Source organism: Bufo bufo, chromosome 3 (genome assembly GCF_905171765.1).
Source record: "Bufo bufo chromosome 3, aBufBuf1.1, whole genome shotgun sequence".
NCBI classification, from domain to species: Eukaryota; Metazoa; Chordata; class Amphibia; order Anura; family Bufonidae; genus Bufo; species Bufo bufo.
In genome coordinates this window covers 706447547-706474533 of record NC_053391.1, presented here as the reverse complement: position 1 = coordinate 706474533, position 26987 = coordinate 706447547, and positions in this window count along the sequence as shown.

The window sequence follows — 26987 nt, the reverse complement described above, 5'->3', positions numbered from 1 at the left end:
GCTGATCCGCAACAAGGTCCTGGGGGCAGGATTCCCTGACCCCATCCCAGCGGAAGAGCTGGCATCTGGGCAGCGCGCAGTCGGCCTCTGCCCTCCCCTATCCTCTTGTCCAGAGGCTGACTCCCCACAGGCTTGCCCAGCAGAAGAGCTGGCATCTGGTCAGAGCGAAGTCGGCCTCTGCCCTCCCCTATCCTCTTGTCCAAAGCCTGACTCCCCACTGGCTGCCCCAGCGGAAGAGCTGGCATCTGGGCAGAGCGCAGTCGGCCTCGGCCCACCAAGTACCTACAGCTCAAAGCTAGAGAACAACAATGAAGCAAGGAGTAGCAGATGCCCACTCAACAGCTGGGGACAGCTGGCGGCTATGTCATGTCCACAGTATGTCATGTGTATATAAGTCAATGCTGTGTGTTCAATAAAGAGTTCCTGTTTTACCCTTCATCATGTTGAGGCTGGTGTTTGGGTAACTGATCAACGCTGGGGATTGCTATACGCTGAAGATTTGCTATACTCCCTTGGCTATAACTACTAGCTCTTGTAAGAGCTGTTCCTGGTTCCTGTGGTGGTTTTGGTGTAGAGCGGAGTGCTTGGAGTCCTCGCGAAGCACTTGGAGCATCTATTGACGGAGGTACCCGGTCGGGCTGCCAGGGGATCAGTTACAGAAACCACCCAAAAATGACCCCATTCAAAAACTACACCCCTCAAGGTATTAAAAACGGATTTTACAAACGTCGTTAACCCTTTAGGTGTTGCACAAGAGTTATTGGCAAATGGGGATGAAATTTGAGAATTAAATTTTTTTGCCAAATTTTTAATTTTCACCCATTTTTTACACTAACAAAGTAAGGGTTAACAGCCAAACAAGACTGTATCTTTATTGCCCTGACTCTGCCGTTTACAGAAACACCCCATATGTGGCCGTAAACTACTGTACGGCCACACAGCGGGGCGTAGAGGGAAAGGTGCGCCGTATGGTTTTTGGAGGGCTGATTTTTATGGACCGGTTTATTTACAACGTGTCCTGTTTCAACCCCCCTGATGCACCCCTAGAGTAGAAACTCCCTAAAAGTGACCACATCTAAGAAACTACACCCCTCAAGGTATTCAAAACTGATTTTACAAACATCGTTAACACTTTAGGTGTTGCACAAGAGTTATTGGCAAATGGGGATGAAATTTGAGAATTTCATTTTTTTGCCAAATTTTCCATTTTAACCCATTTTTTCCACTAACAAAGCAAGGGTTAACAGCCAAACAAGACTGTATCTTTATTGCCCTGACTCTGCCGTTTACAGAAACACCCAATATGTGGCCGTAAACTACTGTACGGCCACACAGCGGGGCGTAGAGGGAAAGGTGCGCCGTGTGGTTTTTGGAGGGCTGATTTTTATGGACCGGTTTATTTACACCATGTCCCATTTGAAGCCCCCCTGATGCACCCCTGGAGTAGAAACTCCAAAAAAGTGACCCCATTTTCGAAACTACGGGATAAGGTGGCAGTTTTGTTGCGACTATTTTTAGGGTACATATGATTTTTGGTTGCTCTATATTACATTTTTGTGAGGCATGGTTACCAAAAATTTAAATTCTGAAATTTCATCTCCATTTGCCATTAACTGTTGAGGAACACCTAAAGGGTTAATTAAGTTTGTAAAATCAGTTTTGAATACCTTGAGGGGTGTAGTTTCTTAGATGGGGTCACTTTTAGGGACATGGGGCATCAGGGGGGGGGGCTTCAAATAGGCCATCAAAATCGGCCTTCCAGAAACCATGTCGGTCCTTTCCTTTTGCGGCCTCCCTTTTACTAATACAGCAGTTTACGACCACAAATGTGGCGTTTCTGTAAACTGCAGTATCAGGGTAATAAATATTAAGTTTTTCTTGGTTGTTAACCCTTGCTTTGTTACCGGAAAAAACGGATTGAAATGGAAAAGTGCTAAAAATAGCGGTTTTGGCACCGTTTTAATTTCTTTTTTGACCGTGTTAATTTGGGGGGTTAGGTCATGGGATATTTTTATAGAGGAGATTCTTACTGACGCGGCGATATCTAATAAGTCTACTTTTTTTACAATTATTTAGGTTTTAGACTATGTTATCCTTTTTGATACAAAAATATTTTTTTTGTATCTCTAAAGTCTAAGAGTCATTTTTTTTTGTTTTTTAGCCGATTATCTTATGTGGGGGCTAATTTATTTTTTTTGCGGGATGAAAGGACGGTTTTATTGGCACTATTTTGGGGGCTATATGACTTTTTGATCGCTTGCTATTAAACTTTTTATGTAAGGTGACCAAAAAAATAATTTTTTTGCACCGTTTTTTTTTTTTTGGACCGCGTTAATCTGGGGGGTTGGGTCATGGGGTATTTTTATAGAGGAGATTCTTATGGACGCGGCGATACCTAATAAGTCTACTTTTTTTTACAATTATTTAGGTTTTAGACTATATTATCCTTTTTGATACAAAAATTTTTTTTTGGTATCTCTAAAGTCTAAGAGTTATTTTTTTTTTTTACCCGATTATCTTATGTGGGGGCTCATTTTTTGCGGGATGAGAGGATGGTTTTATTGCCACTATTTTGGGGGCTATATGACTTTTTGATCGCTTGCTATTAAACTTTTTGTTATGCAAGGTGACAAAAAAAAAATCTTTTTTTGCACCGTTTTTTTTTTTTTTTGGACCGTATTAATCTTGGGGGTTGGGTCATGGGGTATTTTTATAGAGGAGATTATTACCAAAGCTGAGATACCTAATTTGTATACTTTTAATAAATTATTTTAGTTTTTACAATTTTTTTGGGTGTCTCAAGTCTGAGAACCAGTTTTTTATCCGATGTCAGTGCTAAATTGGGATATAAATGTAGTACTCCATGGAAGTGTGGTACTCCCTGAAGCAATCGATAACGCAGAGGTCCGGATAATCGGGGCACGTGTCACACTGAGTGGTGGTGTCCTTCCGTATCCCCCTCCTGTGACACACTCTGCACTTTTTTTGGGTTCGTCCCTTCTTTCTAGTATGGGGGACCACACCTGGACAGTGTTGGCCAGGGACGATCCGGGCGCCTCCAGTTCCCGAAGTACTCCGGCCTGCTCTTTCCCGGTCAGAAAAGATCAGGGCCTTGAGGACTGCCTCATAGAACTGGAGGAATGTCCCTGTGCTGCCAGCGCTCCGGGACAGCACAAAAGAGTTGTACAAGGCAACCTGTACCAAGTAGACTGCAACTTTTTTGTACCATGCCCGGGTTTTGCGCATGGCATTATATGGCTTGAGGACTTGATCAGAGAGATCAACTCCTCCCATATACCGATTGTAGTCGACGATACAATCGGGCTTGAGGACCGTTGCCGCGGTACCTCGCACAGGGACAGGGGTGATGCCGTTACCATGAATTGTGGACAGTACAAGGACATCCCTCTTGTCCTTATATCTGACCAGCAACAGGTTTCCACTGGTAAGGGCACGGGTTGCACCCCTGGGGATAGGTACCTGGAGGGGGTGGGCAGGGAGGCCGCGTTGATTTTTACGGCAATGGACTGGAACAAGGGGATACTAGTATAAAAGTTATCCACGTACAGGTGGTAACTAGGGATGAGCGAACCCGAACTGTATAGTTCGGGTTCGTACCGAATTTTGGGGTGTCCGTGACACGGACCCGAACATTTTTGTAAAAGTCCGGGTTCGGGTTCGGTGTTCGGCGCTTTCTTGGCGCTTTTTGAAAGGCTGCAAAGCAGCCAATCAACAAGCGTCATACTACTTGCCCCAAGAGGCCATCACAGCCATGCCTACTATTGGCATGGCTGTGATTGGCCAGTGCACCATGTGACCCAGCCTCTATATAAGCTTGGGTCACGTAGCGCTGCACGTCACTCTGCTGATACAAGTGTAGGGAGAGGTTGCAGCTGCGACGTTAGGGCGAGATTAGGCAGATTAACTCCTCCAAAAGACTTAATTCTGTGATCGATCTCCAGCTGTGGATCATTGAAGTGCTGATATTCAATTGCTCACTTTTTTTAGGCTGCCCAGAGCGTTTTTAGATCACTTTTTTCTGGGGTGATCGGCGGCCATTTTGTGACTTGTGGTGCGCCAGCACAAGCTACCACCAAGTACATTTAACCATCAATAGTGTGGTTATTTTGTGCTATATCCTACATCAGCTGCAGGCTGAGCCTGTGTCACCGAAGTGCATTTAACCATCAACAGTCTGGTTATTTTTTGGCCATATACTACATCTGGTGCAGGTTGAGCCTGTGTCACCCAGCGCCTAAAAAATAGCCCTGACATTTATATTCCTCCAAATCTGTACTGTTTTAGCTGGTCAAGTTATTTGTAGTGACCGTAAAAGCAGACTTTTTGTTCTGGGGTGAAAAACTATTCCCAAATTTGACATTCTCAAAATAACTAGTTTCTGCTATATGAGGCCTACTTGAAATCTATCCCAAAAAGGATATCTTACATTGAAGGTGCTGATTCAGAAAAACTAGAAAAACCTAAGACACACGCTACCGTCCAGATAGAAGTCTAATTCTGTGATTAAACGTATACCTGTCACACAGCGCAAAAAAAAACAGGCCTCACATTTCTATTCAACCAAATCTGCACAGTTTTAGCTGGTCAAGTTATTTGTAGTGACCGTAAAAGCACAGTTTTTGTTCAGGGTTGCAAAACTATTCCCAAATTTGCCATTTTCAAAATTGTGGTGAACGGGAACAATGAGGAAAACATCTAGTAAGGGACGCGGACGCGGACGTGGACATGGTCGTGGTGGTATTAGTGGACCCTCTGGTGCTGGGAGAGGACGTGGCCGTTCTGCCACACGTCCTAGTGTACCAACTACCTCAGGTCCCAGTAGCCAGCAGAATTTACAGGGATATTTGGTGGGGCCCAATGCCGTTCTAAGGATGGTAAGGCCTGAGCAGGTACAGGCATTAGTCAATTAGTGGCCGACAGTGGATCCAGCACGTTCACATTATCTCCCACCCAGTCTTCTGCAGAAAGCGCACAGATGGCGCATGAAAACCAAGCCCATCGGTCTGTCACATCACCCCCATGCATATCAGGGAAACTGTCTGAGCCTCAAGTTATGCAGCAGTCTTTTATGCTGTTTGAAGACTCTGCTGCCAGGGTTTCCCAAGGGCATCCACCTAGCCCTTCCCCAGGGGTGGAAGAGATAGAATGCACTAACGCACAACCACTTATGTTTCCTGATGATGAGGACATGGGAATACCACCTCAGCACGTCTCTGATGATGACGAAACACAGGTGCCAACTGCTGCGTCTTTCTGCAGTGTGCAGACTGAACAGGAGGTCAGGGATCAAGACTGGGTGGAAGACGATGCAGGGGACGATGAGGTCCTAGACCCCACATGGAATGAAGGTCGTGCCACTGACTTTCAGAGTTCGGAGGAAGAGGCAGTGGTGAGACCGAGCCAACAGCGTAGCAAAAGAGGGAGCATCGGCCAAAATCAGAACACCCGCCGCCAAGAGACTCCGCCTGCTACTGACCGCCGCCATCTGGGACCGAGCACCCCAAAGGCAGCTTCAAGGAGTTCCCTGGCATGGCACTTCTTCAAACAATGTGCTGACGACAAGACCCGAGTGGTTTGCACGCTGTGCCATCAGAGCCTGAAGCGAGGCATTAATGTTCTGAACCTTAGCACAACCTGCATGACCAGGCACCTGCATGCAAAGCATGAACTGCAGTGGAGTAAACACCTTAAAAACAAGGAAGTCACTCAGGCTCCCCCTGCTACCTCTTCTGCTGCTGCCGCCTCGGCCTCTTCTGCTGCTGCCGCCGCCTCGGCCTCTTCCTCCGCCTCTGGAGGAACGTTGGCACCTGCCGCCCAGCAAACATGGGATGTACCACCAACACCACCACCTGCGTCACCAAGCATCTCAACCATGTCACACGGCAGCGCTCAGCTCTCCATCTCACAAACATTTGAGAGAAAGCGTAAATTCCCACCTAGCCACACTCGATCCCTGGCCCTCAATGCCAGCATTTCTAAACTACTGGCCTATGAAATGCTGTCATTCAGGCTGGTGGACACACACAGCTTCAAACAGCTCATGTCACTTGCTGTCCCACAGTATGTTGTTCCCAGCCGCCACTACTTCTCCAAGAGAGCCGTGCCTTCCCTGCACAACCAAGTATCCGATAAAATCAAGTGTGCACTGCGCAACGCCATCTGTGGCAAGGTCCACCTAACCACAGATACGTGGACCAGTAAGCACGGCCAGGGACGCTATATCTCCCTAACTGCACACTGGGTAAATGTAGTGGCGGCTGGGCCCCAGGCGGAGAGCTGTTTGGCGCACGTCCTTCCGCCGCCAAGGATCGCAGGGCAACATTCTTTGCCTCCTGTCTCCTCCTCCTCCTACTCAGCTTCCTCCTCCTCTTCTTCCACCTGCTCATCCAGTCAGCCACACACCTTCACCACCAACTTCAGCACAGCCCGGGGTAAACGTCAGCAGGCCGTTCTGAAACTCATATGTTTGGGGGACAGGCCCCACACCGCACAAGAGTTGTGGCAGGGTATAGAACAACAGACCGACGAGTGGTTGCTGCCGGTGAGCCTCAAGCCCGGCCTGGTGGTGTGCGATAATGGGCGAAATCTCGTTGCAGCTCTGGGACTAGCCGGTTTGACGCACATCCCTTGCCTGGCGCATGTGCTGAATTTGGTGGTGCAGAAGTTCATTCACAACTACCCTGACATGTCAGAGCTGCTGCATAAAGTGCGGGCCGTCTGTTCGCGCTTCCGGCGTTCACACCCTGCCGCTGCACGCCTGTCTGCGCTACAGCGTAACTTCGGCCTTCCCACTCATCCGCCTCATATGCGACGTGCCCACCAGGTGGAACTCCACCTTGCACATGCTGGACAGACTGTGCGAGCAGCAGCAGGCCATAGTGGAGTTTCAGCTGCAGCACGCACGGGTCAGTCGCACTGCGGAACAGCAACACTTCACCACCAATGACTGGGCCTCCATGCGAGACCTGTGTGCCCTGTTGCGCTGTTTCGAGTACTCCACCAACATGGCCAGTGACGATGACGCCGTTCTCAGCGTTACTATCCCACTTCTATGTCTCCTTGAGAAAACACTTAGGGCGATGATGGAAGAGGAGGTGGCCCAGGAGGAAGAGGAGGAAGAGGGGTCATTTTTAGCACTTTCAGGCCAGTCTCTTCGAAGTGACTCAGAGGGAGTTTTTTTGCAACAGCAGAGGCCAGGTACAAATGTGGCCAGACAGGGCCCACTACTGGAGGATGAGGAGGAGGTGGAGGAGGATGAGGATGAGGATGAAGCAGGTTCACAGCGGGGTGGCACCCAAAGCAGCTCGGGCCCATCACTGGTGCGTGGCTGGGGGGAAACACAGGACGATGACGATACGCCTCCCACAGAGGACAGCTTGTCCTTACCTCTGGGCAGCCTGGGCACATGAGCGACTACATGCTGCAGTACCTGCGCAACGACAGCAGAGTTGCCCACATTTTAACGTGTGCGGACTACTGGGTTGCCACCCTGCTGGATCCCCAGTACAAAGACAATGTGCCCACCTTACTTCCTGCACTGGAGCGTAATAGGAAGATGCGCGAGTACAAGCGCACGTTGGTAGACGCGCTACTGAGAGCATTCCCAAATGTCACAGGGGAACCAGTGGAAGCCCAAGGCGAAGGCAGAGGAGGAGCAAGAGGTCGCCAACGCAGCTGTGTCACGGCCAGCTCCTCTGAGGGCAGGGTTAGCATGGCAGAGATGTGGAAAAGTTTTGTCACCACGCCACAGCTAACTGCACCACCACCTGATACGGAACGTGTTAGCAGGAGGCAACATTTCACTAACATGGTGGAACAGTACCTGTGCACACCCCTCCACGTACTGACTGATGGTTCGGCCCCATTCAACTTCTGGGTCTCCAAATTGTCCACGTGGCCAGAGCTAGCCTTTTATGCCTTGGAGGTGCTGGCCTGCCCGGCGGCCAGCGTTTTGTCTGAACGTGTATTCAGCACGGCAGGGGGCGACATTACAGACAAACGCAGCCGCCTGTCTACAGCCAATGTGGACAAGCTGACGTTCATAAAAATGTACCAGGCATGGATCCCACAGGACCTGTCCATACCCTTGTGCAGATTAGACATTAACTACCTCCCCTTAACAATATATTATTCTACTCCAGGGCACTTCCTCATTCAATCCTATTTTTATTTTCATTTTACCATTATATTGCGGGGCAACCCAAAGTTGAATGAACCTCTCCTCTGTCTGGGTGTCGGGGCCTAAAAATATCTGACAGTGGCCTGTTCCAGTGGTGGGTGACATGAAGCCTGATTCTCTGCTGACATGAAGCCAGATTCTCTGTTACGAGACCTCTCTCCTCTGCCTGGGTGCCTGGGCCAAAATATGTGACAGTGGCCTGTTCCAGTGTTGGGTGACATGAAGCCAGATTCTCTGCTATGACATGAAGACTGATTCTCTGCTGACATGAAGCCAGATTCTCTGTTACGGGACCTCTCTCCTCTGCCTGGGCCTAAATATGTGACAGTGGCCTGTTCCAGTGTTGGGTGACATGAAGCCTGATTCTCTGCTATGACATGAAGACTGATTCTCTGCTGACATAAAGCCAGATTCTCTGTTACGGGACCTCTCTCCTCTGTCTGGGTGTCGGGGCCTAAATATGTGACAGTGGCCTGTTCCAGTGTTGGGTGACATGAAGCCTGATTCTCTGCTATGACATGAAGACTGATTCTCTGCTGACATGAAGCCAGATTCTCTGTTACGGGACCTCTCTCCTCTGCCTGGGCCTAAATATGTGACAGTGGCCTGTTCCAGTGTTGGATGACATGAAGCCTGATTCTCTGCTATGACATGAAGACTGATTCTCTGCTGACATGAAGCCAGATTCTCTGTTACGGGACCTCTCTGCCTGGGTGCCTGGGCCTAAATATGTGACAGTGGCCTGTTCCAGTGGTGGGTGACGTGAAGCCTGATTCTCTGCTATGACATGAAGACAGATTCTGTGCTGACATAAGGCCAGATTCTGTGTTACGGGACCTCTCTCCTCTGCCTGGGTGCCTGGGCCTAAATAAGTGACAGTGGCCTGTTCCAGTGGTGGGTGACGTGAAGACTGATTCTCTGCTATGACATGAAGACTGATTCTCTGCTGACATGAAGCCAGATTCTCTGTTACGGGACCTCTCTCCTCTGTCTGGGTGCCGGGGCCTAAATATGTGACAGTGGCCTGTTCCAGTGGTGGGTGACATGAAGACTGATTCTCTGCTATGACATGAAGACTGATTCTCTGCTGACATGAAGCCTGAATCTCTGTTACGGGACCTCTCTCCTCTGTCTGGGTGCCGGGGCCTAAATATGTGACAGTGGCCTGTTCCAGTGGTGGGTGACGTGAAGCCTGATTCTCTGCTATGACATGAAGACTGATTCTGTGCTGACATAAGGCCAGATTCTCTGTTACGGGACCTCTCTCCTCTGCCTGGGTGCCGGGGCCTAAATGTGTGACAGTGGCCTGTTCCAGTGGTGGGTGACATGAAGCCAGATTCTCTGCTATGACATGAAGACTGATTCTCTGCTGACATGAAGCCAGATTCTCTGGTACGGGACCTCTCTCCTCTGTCTGGGTGCCGTGGCCTAAATATGTGACAGTGGCCTGTTCCAGTGGTGGGTGACATGAAGACTGATTCTCTGCTATGACATGAAGACTGATTCTCTGCTGACATGAAGCCAGATTCTCTGTTACGGGACCTCTCTCCTCTGTCTGGGTGCCGGGGCCTAAATATGTGACAGTGGCCTGTTCCAGTGGTGGGTGACATGAAGACTGATTCTCTGCTATGACATGAAGACTGATTCTCTGCTGACATGAAGCCAGATTCTCTGTTACGGGACCTCTCTCCTCTGTCTGGGTGCCGGGGCCTAAATATGTGACAGTGGCCTGTTCCAGTGGTGGGTGACATGAAGACTGATTCTCTGCTATGACATGAAGACCGATTCTCTGCTGACATGAAGCCTGAATCTCTGTTACGGGACCTCTCTCCTCTGTCTGGGTGCCGGGGCCTAAATATGTGACAGTGGCCTGTTCCAGTGGTGGGTGACGTGAAGCCTGATTCTCTGCTGACATGAAGACAGATTCTGTGTTGACATAAGGCCAGATTTTCTGTTACGGGACCTCTCTCCTCTGTCTGGGTGCCGGGGCCTAAATGTGTGACAGTGGCCTGTTCCAGTGGTGGGTGACATGAAGCCTGATTCTCTGCTGACATGAAGACAGATTCTGTGCTGACATAAGGCCAGATTCTCTGTTACGGGACCTCTCTCCTCTGCCTGGGTGCCGGGGCCTAAATGTGTGACAGTGGCCTGTTCCAGTGGTGGGTGACATGAAGCCAGATTCTCTGCTATGACATGAAGACTGATTCTCTGCTGACATGAAGCCAGATTCTCTGGTACGGGACCTCTCTCCTCTGTCTGGGTGCCGTGGCCTAAATATGTGACAGTGGCCTGTTCCAGTGGTGGGTGACATGAAGACTGATTCTCTGCTATGACATGAAGACTGATTCTCTGCTGACATGAAGCCAGATTCTCTGTTACGGGACCTCTCTCCTCTGTCTGGGTGCCGGGGCCTAAATATGTGACAGTGGCCTGTTCCAGTGGTGGGTGACATGAAGACTGATTCTCTGCTATGACATGAAGACTGATTCTCTGCTGACATGAAGCCAGATTCTCTGTTACGGGACCTCTCTCCTCTGCCTGGGCCTAAATATGTGACAGTGGCCTGTTCCAGTGTTGGGTGACATGAAGCCTGATTCTCTGCTATGACATGAAGACTGATTCTCTGCTGACATGAAGCCAGATTCTCTGTTACGGGACCTCTCTCCTCTGCCTGGGCCTAAATATGTGACAGTGGCCTGTTCCAGTGTTGGGTGACATGAAGCCTGATTCTCTGCTATGACATGAAGACTGATTCTCTGCTGACATGAAGCCAGATTCTCTGTTACGGGACCTCTCTGCCTGGGTGCCTGGGCCTAAATATGTGACAGTGGCCTGTTCCAGTGGTGGGTGACGTGAAGCCTGATTCTCTGCTATGACATGAAGACAGATTCTGTGCTGACATAAGGCCAGATTCTGTGTTACGGGACCTCTCTCCTCTGCCTGGGTGCCTGGGCCTAAATAAGTGACAGTGGCCTGTTCCAGTGGTGGGTGACGTGAAGACTGATTCTCTGCTATGACATGAAGACTGATTCTCTGCTGACATGAAGCCAGATTCTCTGTTACGGGACCTCTCTCCTCTGTCTGGGTGCCGGGGCCTAAATATGTGACAGTGGCCTGTTCCAGTGGTGGGTGACATGAAGACTGATTCTCTGCTATGACATGAAGACTGATTCTCTGCTGACATGAAGCCTGAATCTCTGTTACGGGACCTCTCTCCTCTGTCTGGGTGCCGGGGCCTAAATATGTGACAGTGGCCTGTTCCAGTGGTGGGTGACGTGAAGCCTGATTCTCTGCTATGACATGAAGACTGATTCTGTGCTGACATAAGGCCAGATTCTCTGTTACGGGACCTCTCTCCTCTGCCTGGGTGCCGGGGCCTAAATGTGTGACAGTGGCCTGTTCCAGTGGTGGGTGACATGAAGCCAGATTCTCTGCTATGACATGAAGACTGATTCTCTGCTGACATGAAGCCAGATTCTCTGGTACGGGACCTCTCTCCTCTGTCTGGGTGCCGTGGCCTAAATATGTGACAGTGGCCTGTTCCAGTGGTGGGTGACATGAAGACTGATTCTCTGCTATGACATGAAGACTGATTCTCTGCTGACATGAAGCCAGATTCTCTGTTACGGGACCTCTCTCCTCTGTCTGGGTGCCGGGGCCTAAATATGTGACAGTGGCCTGTTCCAGTGGTGGGTGACATGAAGACTGATTCTCTGCTATGACATGAAGACTGATTCTCTGCTGACATGAAGCCAGATTCTCTGTTACGGGACCTCTCTCCTCTGTCTGGGTGCCGGGGCCTAAATATGTGACAGTGGCCTGTTCCAGTGGTGGGTGACATGAAGACTGATTCTCTGCTATGACATGAAGACCGATTCTCTGCTGACATGAAGCCTGAATCTCTGTTACGGGACCTCTCTCCTCTGTCTGGGTGCCGGGGCCTAAATATGTGACAGTGGCCTGTTCCAGTGGTGGGTGACGTGAAGCCTGATTCTCTGCTGACATGAAGACAGATTCTGTGTTGACATAAGGCCAGATTTTCTGTTACGGGACCTCTCTCCTCTGTCTGGGTGCCGGGGCCTAAATGTGTGACAGTGGCCTGTTCCAGTGGTGGGTGACATGAAGCCTGATTCTCTGCTGACATGAAGACAGATTCTGTGCTGACATAAGGCCAGATTCTCTGTTACGGGACCTCTCTCCTCTGCCTGGGTGCCGGGGCCTAAATGTGTGACAGTGGCCTGTTCCAGTGGTGGGTGACATGAAGCCAGATTCTCTGCTATGACATGAAGACTGATTCTCTGCTGACATGAAGCCAGATTCTCTGGTACGGGACCTCTCTCCTCTGTCTGGGTGCCGTGGCCTAAATATGTGACAGTGGCCTGTTCCAGTGGTGGGTGACATGAAGACTGATTCTCTGCTATGACATGAAGACTGATTCTCTGCTGACATGAAGCCAGATTCTCTGTTACGGGACCTCTCTCCTCTGTCTGGGTGCCGGGGCCTAAATATGTGACAGTGGCCTGTTCCAGTGGTGGGTGACATGAAGACTGATTCTCTGCTATGACATGAAGACTGATTCTCTGCTGACATGAAGCCAGATTCTCTGTTACGGGACCTCTCTCCTCTGTCTGGGTGCCGGGGCCTAAATATGTGACAGTGGCCTGTTCCAGTGGTGGGTGACATGAAGACTGATTCTCTGCTATGACATGAAGACCGATTCTCTGCTGACATGAAGCCTGAATCTCTGTTACGGGACCTCTCTCCTCTGTCTGGGTGCCGGGGCCTAAATATGTGACAGTGGCCTGTTCCAGTGGTGGGTGACGTGAAGCCTGATTCTCTGCTGACATGAAGACAGATTCTGTGTTGACATAAGGCCAGATTTTCTGTTACGGGACCTCTCTCCTCTGTCTGGGTGCCGGGGCCTAAATGTGTGACAGTGGCCTGTTCCAGTGGTGGGTGACATGAAGCCTGATTCTCTGCTGACATGAAGACAGATTCTGTGCTGACATAAGGCCAGATTCTCTGTTACGGGACCTCTCTCCTCTGTCTGGGTGCCGGGGCCTAAATATGTGACAGTGGCCTGTTCCAGTGTTGGGTGACATGAAGCCAGATTCTCTGCTATGACATGAAGACTGATTCTCTGCTGACATGAAGCCAGATTCTCTGTTACGGGACCTCTCTGCCTGGGTGCCTGGGCCTAAATATGTGACAGTGGCCTATTCCAGTGGTGGGTGACGTGAAGACTGATTCTCTGTTATGACATGAAGACAGATTCTGTGCTGACATAAGGCCAGATTCTCTGTTACGGGACCTCTCTCCTCTGCCTGGGTGCCTGGGCCTAAATAAGTGACAGTGGCCTGTTCCAGTGGTGGGTGACGTGAAGACTGATTCTCTGCTATGACATGAAGACTGATTCTCTGCTGACATGAAGCCAGATTCTCTGTTACGGGACCTCTCTCCTCTGTCTGGGTGCCGGGGCCTAAATATGTGACAGTGGCCTGTTCCAGTGGTGGGTGACATGAAGCCTGATTCTCTGCTGACATGAAGACAGATTCTGTGCTGACATAAGGCCAGATTCTCTGTTACGGGACCTCTCTCCTCTGTCTGGGTGCCGGGGCCTAAATATGTGACAGTGGCCTGTTCCAGTGTTGGGTGACATGAAGCCAGATTCTCTGCTATGACATGAAGACTGATTCTCTGCTGACATGAAGCCAGATTCTCTGTTACGGGACCTCTCTCCTCTGCCTGGGCCTAAATATGTGACAGTGGCCTGTTCCAGTGTTGGGTGACATGAAGCCTGATTCTCTGCTGACATGAAGCCAGATTCTCTGTTACGGGACCTCTCTGCCTGGGTGCCTGGGCCTAAATATGTGACAGTGGCCTGTTCCAGTGGTGGGTGACGTGAAGCCTGATTCTCTGCTATGACATGAAGACAGATTCTGTGCTGACATAAGGCCAGATTCTCTGTTACGGGACCTCTCTCCTCTGCCTGGGTGCCTGGGCCTAAATAAGTGACAGTGGCCTGTTCCAGTGGTGGGTGACGTGAAGACTGATTCTCTGCTATGACATGAAGACTGATTCTGTGCTGACATGAAGCCAGATTCTCTGTTACGGGACCTCTCTCCTCTGTCTGGGTGCCTGGGCCTAAATATGTGACAGTGGCCTGTTCCAGTGGTGGGTGACATGAAGACTGATTCTCTGCTATGACATGAAGACTGATTCTCTGCTGACATGAAGCCTGAATCTCTGTTACGGGACCTCTCTCCTCTGTCTGGGTGCCGGGGCCTAAATATATGACAGTGGCCTGTTCCAGTGGTGGGTGACGTGAAGCCTGATTCTCTGCTATAACATGAAGACTGATTCTGTGCTGATATAAGGCCAGATTCTCTGTTACGGGACCTCTCTCCTCTGCCTGGGTGCCTGGGCCTAAATGTGTGACAGTGGCCTGTTCCAGTGGTGGGTGACGTGAAGCCTGATTCTCTGCTATGACATGAAGACTGATTCTGTGCTGACATAAGGCCAGATTCTCTGTTACGGGACCTCTCTCCTCTGCCTGGGTGCCGGGGCCTAAATGTGTGACAGTGGCCTGTTCCAGTGGTGGGTGACGTGAAGCCTGATTCTCTGCTATAACATGAAGACTGATTCTGCGCTGACATCAGGCCAGATTCTCTGTTACGGGACCTCTCTCCTCTGCCTGGGTGCCTGGGCCTAAATATGTGACAGTGGCCTGTTCCAGTGGTGGGTGACGTGAAGCCTGATTTTATATCAAGACACTGAGGCTCATATTTGCTTAACTCTTTCTTTACTGAAATTTAGCAGCAAAGACAATTAAAGAAAAAACCATCAGAGTAACCATGGTAACAACTCCACCCCTTTAGTCCCTATATAAGGAGCATCACTGGCCGGACACTTCCTCTTTCTTTGCTGCTCCAGCTCAGATAAGTAGTCAATTTTACACGCTGTTCTCACTTGCTTAAGATTGTATATATATATTTTTGGTAATTTTCTGGGGGGAATTTGGTTGATATTCCTTTTTATTGAGGTTGTATTTCTACTCTGACCCCTTGCTGGGGAGTCTTTCTATCTTTCCAAAGATTTTGTCCCCTATCTTCCTTAGATTTCCTTTTGATTTCCTTTTATTTCCCTCCTCCTGTAGGGTTAATCACTTGGGGTTTTATTGTCTGGCTAATCGCGCCGTTCGCGCATGATTAAGTACCCCATTCCGGTGACCCGATTTCGTTCGCTTCCCTGAGAGTCTTGCGGCCATTTTCCTTACTTCCCCCCCTCCCTTTCCTTCTTCATTACCTTGTCTTGGTTCCCGCTCCGTTTTCCCGGGCTTCTGCTTCACAGATCTCTTCAGGCGCCGAGATCTCGCTCTACTGAGCGAGATTCTCGGGCGCCATCTTGGTTCTCCCAGTCACCTCATTGGATGCTTAGGGTGTAGAGGGAGGAGTCTTGTCCCTGCTTTTTCCCCGCTCTGCTCCGTTCGTTCACTTCGGTCTCCGGATCTGATTGTACATCACTGTAGTTCTTCAGCGCCGATTTATATTCCTATCTGTTGGGGTGACTTACTCCTCCAGATTTTCCCTCATCATGTCTAACGTCCCTGTGTCCCCAGCCAGCTCTATTCAGGTGAGACACTCAGGTCAGGTTTCACCATCCCCTCCTCATAGGGTTAATGAAGCCTCTGCTCAGGAGTTACAGGCTGCTAGTTTACAGCAGTCTATTTCTGAAGCTATAGTAGCTGCTATGGGTTCTGTGTCAGTATCGTTATCTCATTCTATATCCCAAGCCCTGAGGGCTCAACCTATTACTGACATGCCCCCTCCTGCCTCCAGAACACATGTGAATGTGGGCTCTGTCCCATCTAATGAATGCGCGATCAAGTCGCGTAAAAGAGCTAATCCGCGCCCGGCAGAAAGGGTGCGATAATGGAAAACCGCCCGGTCCCAACCGGAGCCGGTTTCTGATTCAGACGCAGAGTCTGTTGAGGAGGCTTATGATGATGGATCCCACCAGTCTGGTGAGGATGATTTGATTGATGTGGCAGTTGATCCTGCTATTGAGGATGACCCGTCTAATGAAACGGGGATGGGTTTAAACCCTCTGAAGTCTGACAAAGACGCAATACTAGATCCCATGGGTGACCCTCTATTCAATCCTGACCAATTGCACCACCCGAGATCCTCAGAGTGGCTTCCGGCCACTCATGTGGCTCAGCACCTGGAAGCAAGGATCCGTACTCCTCTCTCCAAAGAGGCGCGCAGTAAGCTACGGGCTGAATGTCCGCGACCCCTGATTCCTCACAAGATATGTGAAACCCCGATCGTGAACCCTAAGGTGGTTCAATTTCTTGCTAAGACGGGGTTCAACCCGCGCAAGGGGTTGGACTCAGCTCTGAAGGCTTGCCAGGACAAGCTGCTTGATTTGACTGGGCCTTTAGCCAAAATCTTTGATCTCGCTGAATCTGCTAGAGCAGCGGGCACACAAGTTGACCCTGAGGCCCTCAGTGGCTGGGCCCAAAGGGCTATTTGTATGGCGGGCAATGTGAACACTTCAATTGCCATAGAAAGGAGAAAGGCCATTTTAATGAAGATTGAGCCCAAATTGGCCAATTTATCCCTGTCAGAATCTGGGAAAGAGGCGAAAGGCCTTCTCTTTGGTGACCCATTCATAAAAGAATTGGAAAAGTATGTGGGTGCTTTTACGGCCCTTGATAAGGCGCAAAGCTCCATGCGCCGCGTTTTCCAAACACGTTTTTCCTCCAGGGCCGGCAGTCTGTCCGGCCGATCCAATTTCCAGCCCAGAGGTACGGGCCGTGGCTCCTTTAATTACCGCCAGTCGCTGCAGGACTCCAAGTACCAACCTACTTTCTTCCCGTCCCGCGGAGGTCCTTCTCGCTTCAGAGGGTTCCGAGGCGCTTCTGGATCAAGACGCCCATATGGTAAGTCGTCTTTGTGTGTCGTCTCTGATTTCCCAGCGGGTTGGGGGAAGACTCCGTCTCTTTTCCCGTGTGTGGTCATGCATCACCTCAGACCAGTGGGTTCTTTCTACGGTCCGGGGTTTTACCATCGAACTGATATCCACCCCAAAGGACCTTCCCACTATTTTATGGGGTCCAGTTTCAGACCAAACGCTCCTGCATTCAGAACTCTCATCCCTTCTATTCAAGGGGGCCATAGAATTGTCTCCCGATCCCCACTCGGGGGTACTGAGCAGTATCTTCCTGGTACAGAAGAAAGGTGGCCAATTCCGACCAGTCATAAATCTCAAACATTTGAATGTCTTCGTTCGTTACAGACATTTCAAATGGAGGGCATTCATCTTCTGAGAGATATGCTCCTTCCAAGAGACTGGTTCGTCAAGTTAGATCTAAAGGATGCGTACCTTACGGTCCCAGTAGCTCTTTCGTCTCGAAATCTCCTTCAGTTTTTATGGAACGGCCAGACATGGCGGTTTACCTGCCTCCCATTTGGCCTATCTTCCGCCCCATGGTGTTTTACAAAACTCATGAAACCGGTAGTGGCTTGGCTCAGAACGAGAGGAGTGCGTCTAATCATCTATTTAGACGACATCCTGATCATGGCCCAGAATCCTCCTCTTCTGTTGAATCACTTGGAGATGGCCAAATCCCTTCTTCAGGGGTTAGGTTTTATTCTCAATTTCGAGAAGTCTTGCCTCGTACCAGCCACCACTGTAGAGTTCCTAGGTTTTGCCATAAACTCTTTCGATCAATCTCTCAGTCTCCCCTTATCCAAAGTCAAAACGATCCGCAAGGAGATTCATCATGCGTTATTGCTCCCTCAATTATCTCTCCGTCACCTGGCTCGCCTGATCGGTCTTCTCACTTCTTCCATTCAGGCGATATTCCCGGCTCCCCTCCATTATCGTGCTCTGCAGAGACTAAAAATTGCTCACCTGAGAGCGGGAGCCTCATACTCAGATACTCTGGTTCTGGATACGGAGACCAGAGACGAATTGGTGTGGTGGATACACAATTTGTCGGTATGGAACGGCCGGGCTATATTCGGCCCGCAGCCAGATATGGTTATCGAGTCCGACGCCAGTCTGATGGGGTGGGGAGCGCACTGTCAGGGAATCTCCACGGGTGGAGCGTGGTCTCCGGATGAGTCTCATCTTCACATCAATGCCCTCGAGCTCTTAGCGGGTTCTTTTGCGATCCGCAGTTTCGCTCAGGGTTCGGTTCGGGCGTGTATTCGCCTACGTATGGACAATGTCTCTGCTGTCCGGTACGTGAACTGCCTGGGGGGAACTCGGTCCAGGGTTTTGTCTTGTCTGGCCAAGGACTTTTGGGAGTTTTGTCTTTCCAACAGAATTTCAGTGGTGGCGGAATACATTCCAGGCCTCCACAACACCTTAGCCGACTGGAGTTCTCGTTACATTTCGGACTCCAGCGACTGGAGGTTGGATCCGAGGGTCTTCCGAGATATTTTATCTCTTTGGGGCACGTTTTGCATCGATTTGTTCGCATCACGCCTGAACACACAACTACCCAGGTACTTCAGTTGGCGTCCGGATCCGCAAGCGGAGGCCGTGGATGCCTTCCTCCAGAACTGGAGCAACTCTCTCCACTATGCCTTTCCCCCATTCGCACTTATTCCTCGTGTACTCGCTCAGGTTCGTCGCCAGCAGGCGCAGTTAGTACTTTTGGTACCCTTCTGGCAGACACAATCGTGGTTTCCACAGTTACTGAATCTTCTCACGGAGGTACCTCGTCTTCTACCGTTTTTTCCTCATCTGTTACTCGACCCTTATGGTTGCCAACATCCACTCCTGCTGGACGGCTTCTAGCTTGCCGAGTTTCAGGGGTTCCTGGGATTCCTCTGATTTTTCAGCAGCAACCAGGCAGCTGTTGGAGTCAGCTTGGGCTCCAGACACTAGACGAGCCTATCAGTCTGCGTGGGACGTCTGGGTACGTTGGTGCGATTCACGGGACTTGGATTCCATTCATGCCCCTGTAGCCGCTATTCTTCAGTTCCTCACTTCACTATTTGAGGCGGGTAAAGCTTACCGTACCTTAAACGTATACCGCTCTGCTATTTCATCTAGACATTCCGGTTTTGACGGTTGTCCCGCCGGTCAACACCCTTTGGTTTGTAGGTTGTTACGTGGGTCTCGCTTGTTGCGCCCTCCTAGACCTCGTTTCTCTACCACTTGGGATGTCGCTACAGTTCTCCGATTTCTGGAGGGTTGGCCCCTCAACTCTCTTCTGTCTCTTCGGCAGCTTTCAGCCAAGTTAGTGACCCTTCTTTGTTTGGTGTCTTGTAAGCGCGTCTCGGACGTCCGAGCTTTGGACATTGACGCGTGTTATTTTACCCTGCAAGCCGTTATGTTCAACATATCTCGGCGCACTAAAACTGGTATTAAGTCGGTTACCTTTCCGTCTTTTCCTTCTTCCCTGCAACTGTGCCCCGTTGCTTGCTTGAGGGAATACGAGTCTCGCACCCTACCTTTTCGCTCTGGGGATTCCCCTCAGTTGTTCATTTCCTTTCGGCGCCCCTTTGCCCCGGTAACCAGTGTTACACTTTCCCGGTGGGTGAAGTGGATTCTTTCTCTCTCTGGAGTTGACACTTCCATTTTTACCGCGCATTCGGTGCGTGGGGCTGCGGCTACCTCAATGTCGGTGGCCGGAGCTCGTTTGGAGGATGTCATGAAGTTGGCAGATTGGTCCCGGGTCTCTACCTTTCGGGAATTCTATTTCAGACCTGATCCTCACGTTTTTACCTCCGTCATTGCTCAGCTTTAACTTGCAAATATGAGCCTCCGTGTCTTGATATAAAATTGAGGATTTTACTAAGTCATGACGTAAAGTCATGATTTTATGAAAGACACGGAGGCGAGTATTTCCCTCCCGTTACATTTTGTTCGCCCTCCCATCTGGTCTGTGGTGTTGTTTCTCTCATATGTTTAATGTATGATATTATTTATCTGTTGTTTCCTTATGCGCTGCGGGTTGGTTGGCTGTAATTGTCCGAGAAAACAAAACTTTTTATAGTTTACCACCATGATGTGTTCTTTTTTCTCCCTTCCAGGTTGATTTCACGATTTTCCAGAGGTGCCGTTTTGGTTGTTCCGTGGCTGAGGTTCCGGCTGTTTGAAGTCCGCAAAGAAAGAGGAAGTGTCCGGCCAGTGATGCTCCTTATATAGGGACTGAAGGGGTGGAGTTGTTACCATGGTTACTCTGATGGTTTTTTCTTTAATTGTCTTTGCTGCTAAATTTCAGTAAAGAAAGAGTTAAGCAAATACTCGCCTCCGTGTCTTTCATAAAATCATGACTTTACGTCATGACTTAGTAAATTCCTCAATTCTCTGCTATGACATGAAGACTGATTCTGTGCTGACATAAGGCCAGATTCTCTGTTACGGGACCTCTCTCCTCTGTCTGGGTGCCGGGGCCTAAATATGTGACAGTGGCCTGTTCCAGTGGTGGGTGACGTGAAGCCTGTTTCTCTGCTATGACATGAAGACTGATTCTGTGCTGGCATGAAGCCTGAATCTCTGTTATGGGACCTCTCTCCTCTGCCTGGGTGCCTGGGCCTAAATGTGTGACAGTGGCCTGTTCCAGTGGTGGGTGACGTGAAGCCTGATTCTCTGCTATGACATGAAGACTGATTCTGTGCTGACATGAAGCCTGAATCTCTGTTACGGGACCTCTCTCCTCTGCCTGGGTGCCGGGGCCTAAATATGTGACAGTGGCCTGTTCCAGTGGTGGGTGACGTGAAGCCTGATTCTCTGCTATGACATGAAGACAGATTCTGCGCTGACATAAGGCCAGATTCTCTGTTACGGGACCTCTCTCCTCTGCCTGGGTGCCTGGGCCTAAATATGTGACAGTGGCCTGTTCCAGTGGTGGGTGATGTGAAGCCTGATTCTCTGCTATGACATGAAGACAGATTCTGTGCTGACATGAAGCCTGAATCTCTGTTACGGGACCTGAAAGGGATTCTCATAAATCGTTTGATACATCACAGATAAGACATATATTATACAAGCCTCATCTCTTATGCATGCATCACATCGAATTAGCACGTAACACACCCTCTGCCAGTGCTGGACACAATAGCAGCATCTCTGAACAAAGGAGCTATTTAACATCTCACCTCACATACAATGAAACAAACTAAGATAGCCTATTCACCTTGTTAGCATATAGAGGGAAACCTGTTCAATGTAAAATAGCTCTTTTGCAAGTATTGTATACAGCAGATACCAGCATTGTTTAACAAAGTTTCAACTGTAATTTGGTGACACATGTTCCCAGAGCCTCTTTAGAAATACCCCAGGATTGTTCCAATTGGACCTTGAGAAACAATATGCGCCCACCCCCAAAAAGCCCTATCAGTATGTGATGAAAAATAAAGATGTCAGATATTTAACAACCTAAGTTCAGTCTGGGCTGATATTTATCTCTCTGATCAGAAGCAAAGGGATATTCGTTGCACAGGGAAATATTCACGGGTTGGAGGTCTGATGCCTCATCTTATACCAGCATAAACCTGCCGGAAGAAAACCGCTAACAGGACCTCTCTCCTCTGCCTGGGTGCCTGGGCCTAAATATGTGACAGTGGCCTGTTCCAGTGGTGGGTGACGTGAAGCCTGATTCTCTGCTATGACATGAAGACTGATTCTCTGCTGACATGAAGCCTGAATCTCTGTTATGGGACCTCTCTCCTCTGCCTGGGTGCCTGTGCCTAAATATGTGACAGTGGCCTGTTCCAGTGGTGGGTGACGTGAAGCCTGATTCTCTGCTATGACATGAAGACTGATTCTGCGCTGACATGAAGCCAGATTCTCTGTTACGGGACCTCTCTCCTCTGCCTGGGTGCCTGGGCCTAAATGTGTGACAGTGGCCTGTTCCAGTGGTGGGTGACGTGAAGCCTGATTCTCTGCTATGACATGAAGACTGATTCTCTGCTGACATGAAGCCTGAATCTCTGTTATGGGACCTCTCTCCTCTGCCTGGGTGCCTGGGCCTAAATGTGTGACAGTGGCCTGTTCCAGTGGTGGGTGACGTGAAGCCTGATTCTCTGCTATGACATGAAGACTGATTCTCTGCTGACATGAAGCCTGAATCTCTGTTATGGGACCTCTCTCCTCTGCCTGGGTGCCGGGGCCTAAATGTGTGACAGTGGCCTGTTCCAGTGGTGGGTGACGTGAAGCCTGATTCTCTGCTATGACATGAAGACTGATTCTCTGCTGACATGAAGCCTGAATCTCTGTTACGGGACCTATCTCCTCTGCCTGGGTGCCGGGGCCTAAATGTGTGACAGTGGCCTGTTCCAGTGGTGGGTGACGTGAAGCCTGATTCTCTGCTATGACATTAAGACTGATTCTGTGCTGACATGAAGCCAGATTCTCTATTACGGGACCTCTCTCCTCTGTCTGGGTGCCTGGGCCTAAATGTGCGACAGTGGCCTGTTCCAGTGGTGGGTGACGTGAAGCCTGATTCTCTGCTATGACATGAAGACTGATTCTGTGCTGACATAAGGCCAGATTCTCTGTTACGGGACCTCTCTCCTCTGTCTGGGTGCCTGGGCCTAAATGTGCGACAGTGGCCTGTTCCAGTGGTGGGTGACATGAAGCCTGATTCTCTGCTATGACATGAAGACTGATTCTGTGCTGACATAAGGCCAGATTCTCTGTTACGGGACCTCTCTCCTCTGTCTGGGTGCCTGGGCCTAAATATGTGACAGTGGCCTGTTCCAGTGGTGGGTGACGTGAAGCCTGATTCTCTGCTATGACATGAAGACTGATTCTCTGCTGACATGAAGCCAGATTCTCTGCTATGACATGAAGACTGATTCTCTGCTGACGTGAAGCCAGATTCTCTGCTATGGGACCTCTGTCCAATTGATATTGGTTAATTTTTTATTTATTTTTTAAATTCATTTCCCTATCCACATTTGTTTGCAGGGGATTTACCTACATGTTGCTGCCTTTTGCAGCCCTCTAGCTCTTTCCTGGGCTGTTTTACAGCCTTTTTAGTGCCGAAAAGTTCGGGTCCCCATTGACTTCAATGGGGTTCGGGACGAAGTTCGGGTCGGGTTCGGATCCCGAACCCGAACATTTCCGGGAAGTTCGGCCGAACTTCTCGAACCCGAACATCCAGGTGTTCGCTCAACTCTAGTGGTAACCCTTATCTAGCAGTGGGTGCATAAGGTCCCACACAAGTTTCCCGCTAACACCCAGAGTGGGGGACATTCTGGGGGTTGAATACGGGAATCTCGCCTCTCGTATACACAAAACTTGTAAGTGTACCCTGAGGTACTCTCACAAAGTTTGTATAGCTTCACGCCATACCTCGCCCGCTTAGAGGGAACATACTGGCGGAAAATGAGTCTCCCTTTGAACGCAATGAGAGACTCATCAACCGCGACCTCCCTTCCAGGTACATAGGCCTGCACAAATTTGGCCCCAAAGTGATCGATGACCGGCCGTATCTTATCACCTCGGGGGGGGGGGACATGCTGCATTATCTGAATAATGCAGACATTTCCGGATGGCCTCAAACCGGGAGCGTGTCATGGCCGTACTGTAGAGTAGGGTCTGGTAGAGGACGTCCCCACTCCAGTACAGCCTGACACTTCGTTTCTTGACCAGGCCCATATGCAGCACGAGGCCCCAAAATGTCCTCATCTCGGCTGCACTGACCGGCGTTCAGCCACCGGGCCTGGCCAAAAAGGAGCCCGGGTGTTGAGCAACGAACTGTTGGGCGTACAGGTTCGTCTGCTCCACCATCAGATTTACCAGTGGGTCACTGACAAAATGACAAAAAAGTCATATTCAGTGAAGCCTACTGTGGAAATCTGGATTCCTGATTGGAATACAAAATCAGGAATCGCGGGCTCGTATCGCACTGGGCTACACCAGACTAGTTCACCGGCAGGGGGCTCTGGTGGATTTAACTGGTGGGCCGGAAAACTAGTACGAGCCCCAGAGCTGCTCGTACTAGGGTGGGCCACAGGGTTCCTAACATGGCGTCCCCTCCGACGCCTTGGGGGCTCATCATCATCGCTAGATGATGAAGAGGACGCGGATGACAACAGGAAAGTGGGGTCATCCTCGTCCTCTCTGGGACTCTCGGAGTCGGAGGCAACCTGGGCGTATGTCTCCTCGGCCGAGAACGTCCGGCGGGCCATAGGGGAGTGTGTGTCTGCGTGTGTATGTTCGTGCGTGTAAATCTATATTTGGTGTGCGTGTGTGTGGGGGCATGGGTGTTCGCGAACTCACCCTAAAACTAACAGGAAAAAAAAAGACTAACTAAAAAAAAGGGCAAAAAATGTGCAAAAAAAAAATTCTGAACCGCTGATCACCCATCCGAAGATGATCAGTGTTGGGATGCACTAACAGTGGCCGGACGCTAAGAGTGTCGGCCACAGTCAGTGTACACAGAAAAAAAAATCCTGCACCCCAAAAAAGTTGGGGGGGCAGGGGGGGGGGCAAGCGGCAGCACCCCTGGGGGGTCTAGGGTCACACAGCTGTGCTGTGGACCCCAGACACCCTACTTAGCGTGATGCAATAAAAGTTTTTTCAAACTAACTTTCCCTTTATTATCCCTGCCTAGCCCAACCTTTCCCTAGACTTTCTCTAAGAACCTGCTAATCAGATGGGGGGTGCTGGGGCACAGATCGGGTCCTGGGGGGCACAGATGGGGTGATGATGGCAGCGATGGACGACCTGCAGGCAGCTCCTCTCTCCTCCGGCTCCGGAACACAAAAGGAGGAGGAGAGGAGTGCTGGCAACTATTGAATCTCCCGCCGGCCCGCCTACCAACCAATCAGAGGCGATCCTGAGAGGTGATGTCACCATCACCTCTCAGGATCGCAGGATGGTGATTGGTGGGGTAAAATCACACCACCATCACCATCCTGTTCTGGGTTATCGGGTCCCCAGAGACCCGAATAACCCAGAAACGCAGAAAACCGCAGGTCTGAATTGACCTGCGGTTTGCTGCGATCGCTGACATGGGGGGGTCACAGGACCCCCCGGCGCATCTAGCCAAGGTGCCTGCTCAGTGGCGGTGATCGGAACCATACATGACGTACCGGTACGTCATGTGTCCTTAAGTACCAGGACAACATAACGTACCGTACGTCATGTGTCCTGAAGAGGTTAAAAGATATAAAAAAGAAAATAGAAGTCCGGCTGGTGTATGGCGTCTGGCTGGGGGTCCTGTCTCACCATACGCGTTTCGGAGATCTCAGTCTCCTTCCTCAGTGGTTCGGAGACCCCCAGATATAATGAGCCTTTTGTAGTCCTATTGCGTCAGTCCATTAAGTCAGGTGGAAAAACTGGTGTGGATTCGTTCTTCCACTCGAGTTGTTGTAGACTATATATGATTCATATGATGAGCGGCAGGGGCAATATTCCAATTCGCGATATTTCGCTAATATTTGGGTGAATATTCGCCATATATTCGAGAATTCGCAAATTCATGATCTACAGGCATTATTTTCTTGATTGCGAAAAGTCGCATAAAATTCGCCTAAAAAAACGAATATTCGCGATTACGAATATATTTAGCGATATTCTAAATATTCGCGAATTCTCGAAGTGCCGATATTCGCGATTAAAATTCGCAATTCGAATATTCGTGATCAACACTATATATGAAGTAGATGCGATTTATGTGGGATCGATGCGATTTTAACAAAATCCATTGCGTTTTCTATGTGGTTTTTACTGCTGTATAATTATTCTTCAGAAGGTTTTCACCAGGCAAAGGGAATAGTGGGGCGTTAGATATGACGGATGGATGTGTACGCTAAGTATCGAGGGGAGATGGCAGTGCTGGTAAAACATCCTGACTACCATCTCGCATCAACAAAGAGCGTATCACATCTTTATTTTCCAGGTCTGCATTCAGTCCATTGTGGAGGAGGGTGCCCAGTTCATAAATTCTCTTTGATTCAAGTCTGGACATCCTTAAAATATGGTTACCTCCTCTCCAATGCAGGGGGACCTTTTCGAGCGCAGAGAAAATTGAACCTGTGGGATCTTGGTTATGAAATGTTTTGAAATGCTTGGATAGAGAATGGTTATCATATCCCTTTTTTATGTTGTTAATATGTTCGGCAATACGTTTCCGGAGGGGCCTCTTAGTTCTGCTTTTTACACGGACATTGAAACACATATATCACACTGTTAGTATCACATGTTATGAAATCTTTAATTTTATGTACATGATTATTAGTGGAGGATGTTATAGAATGGGTAGTCTTCGGAAATTTGGTCAGACGACACCCCATACATCTACCACATCGATGGAAACACGAGAGACCCATCCATCCAGTCAAAGTAGATGTCCTTATATTATTGGTGCTTTTCATTTTAACTGTGGGAGCTACCAATAAATTTAGATTCGGGGCTTTGGTAAATATAATATTTGGTATATTTGGTAACAGTGGACCTATAACTTTATCAACTTGGACAAAATGCCAGTGTTTTTGAATAATCGATTTTATTCTTTTGTATTGTGGATTGAATGGTAAAATCGATCTAATGTTAATATCATCAGTATCAGTTTGGGATTTACTGTTTTTGTCTTCAAAAAAAGCGATTGATGTTCTAACTGACGGGTTTTTTCTACTGATTTGTCCAATAGTAATGGTGGATATTTCTTCTTCTGAAATTGATCTCTCATTTTTTTCATTTCTATTTCAAAGGTCTCAGTGTGAGTGCAGTTCCTCTTGATACGTCTAAATTGGCCCTTTGGGATATTTAATAACCATTAAGGTAAGTGACAGCTGTCAAACCGTATATAGTT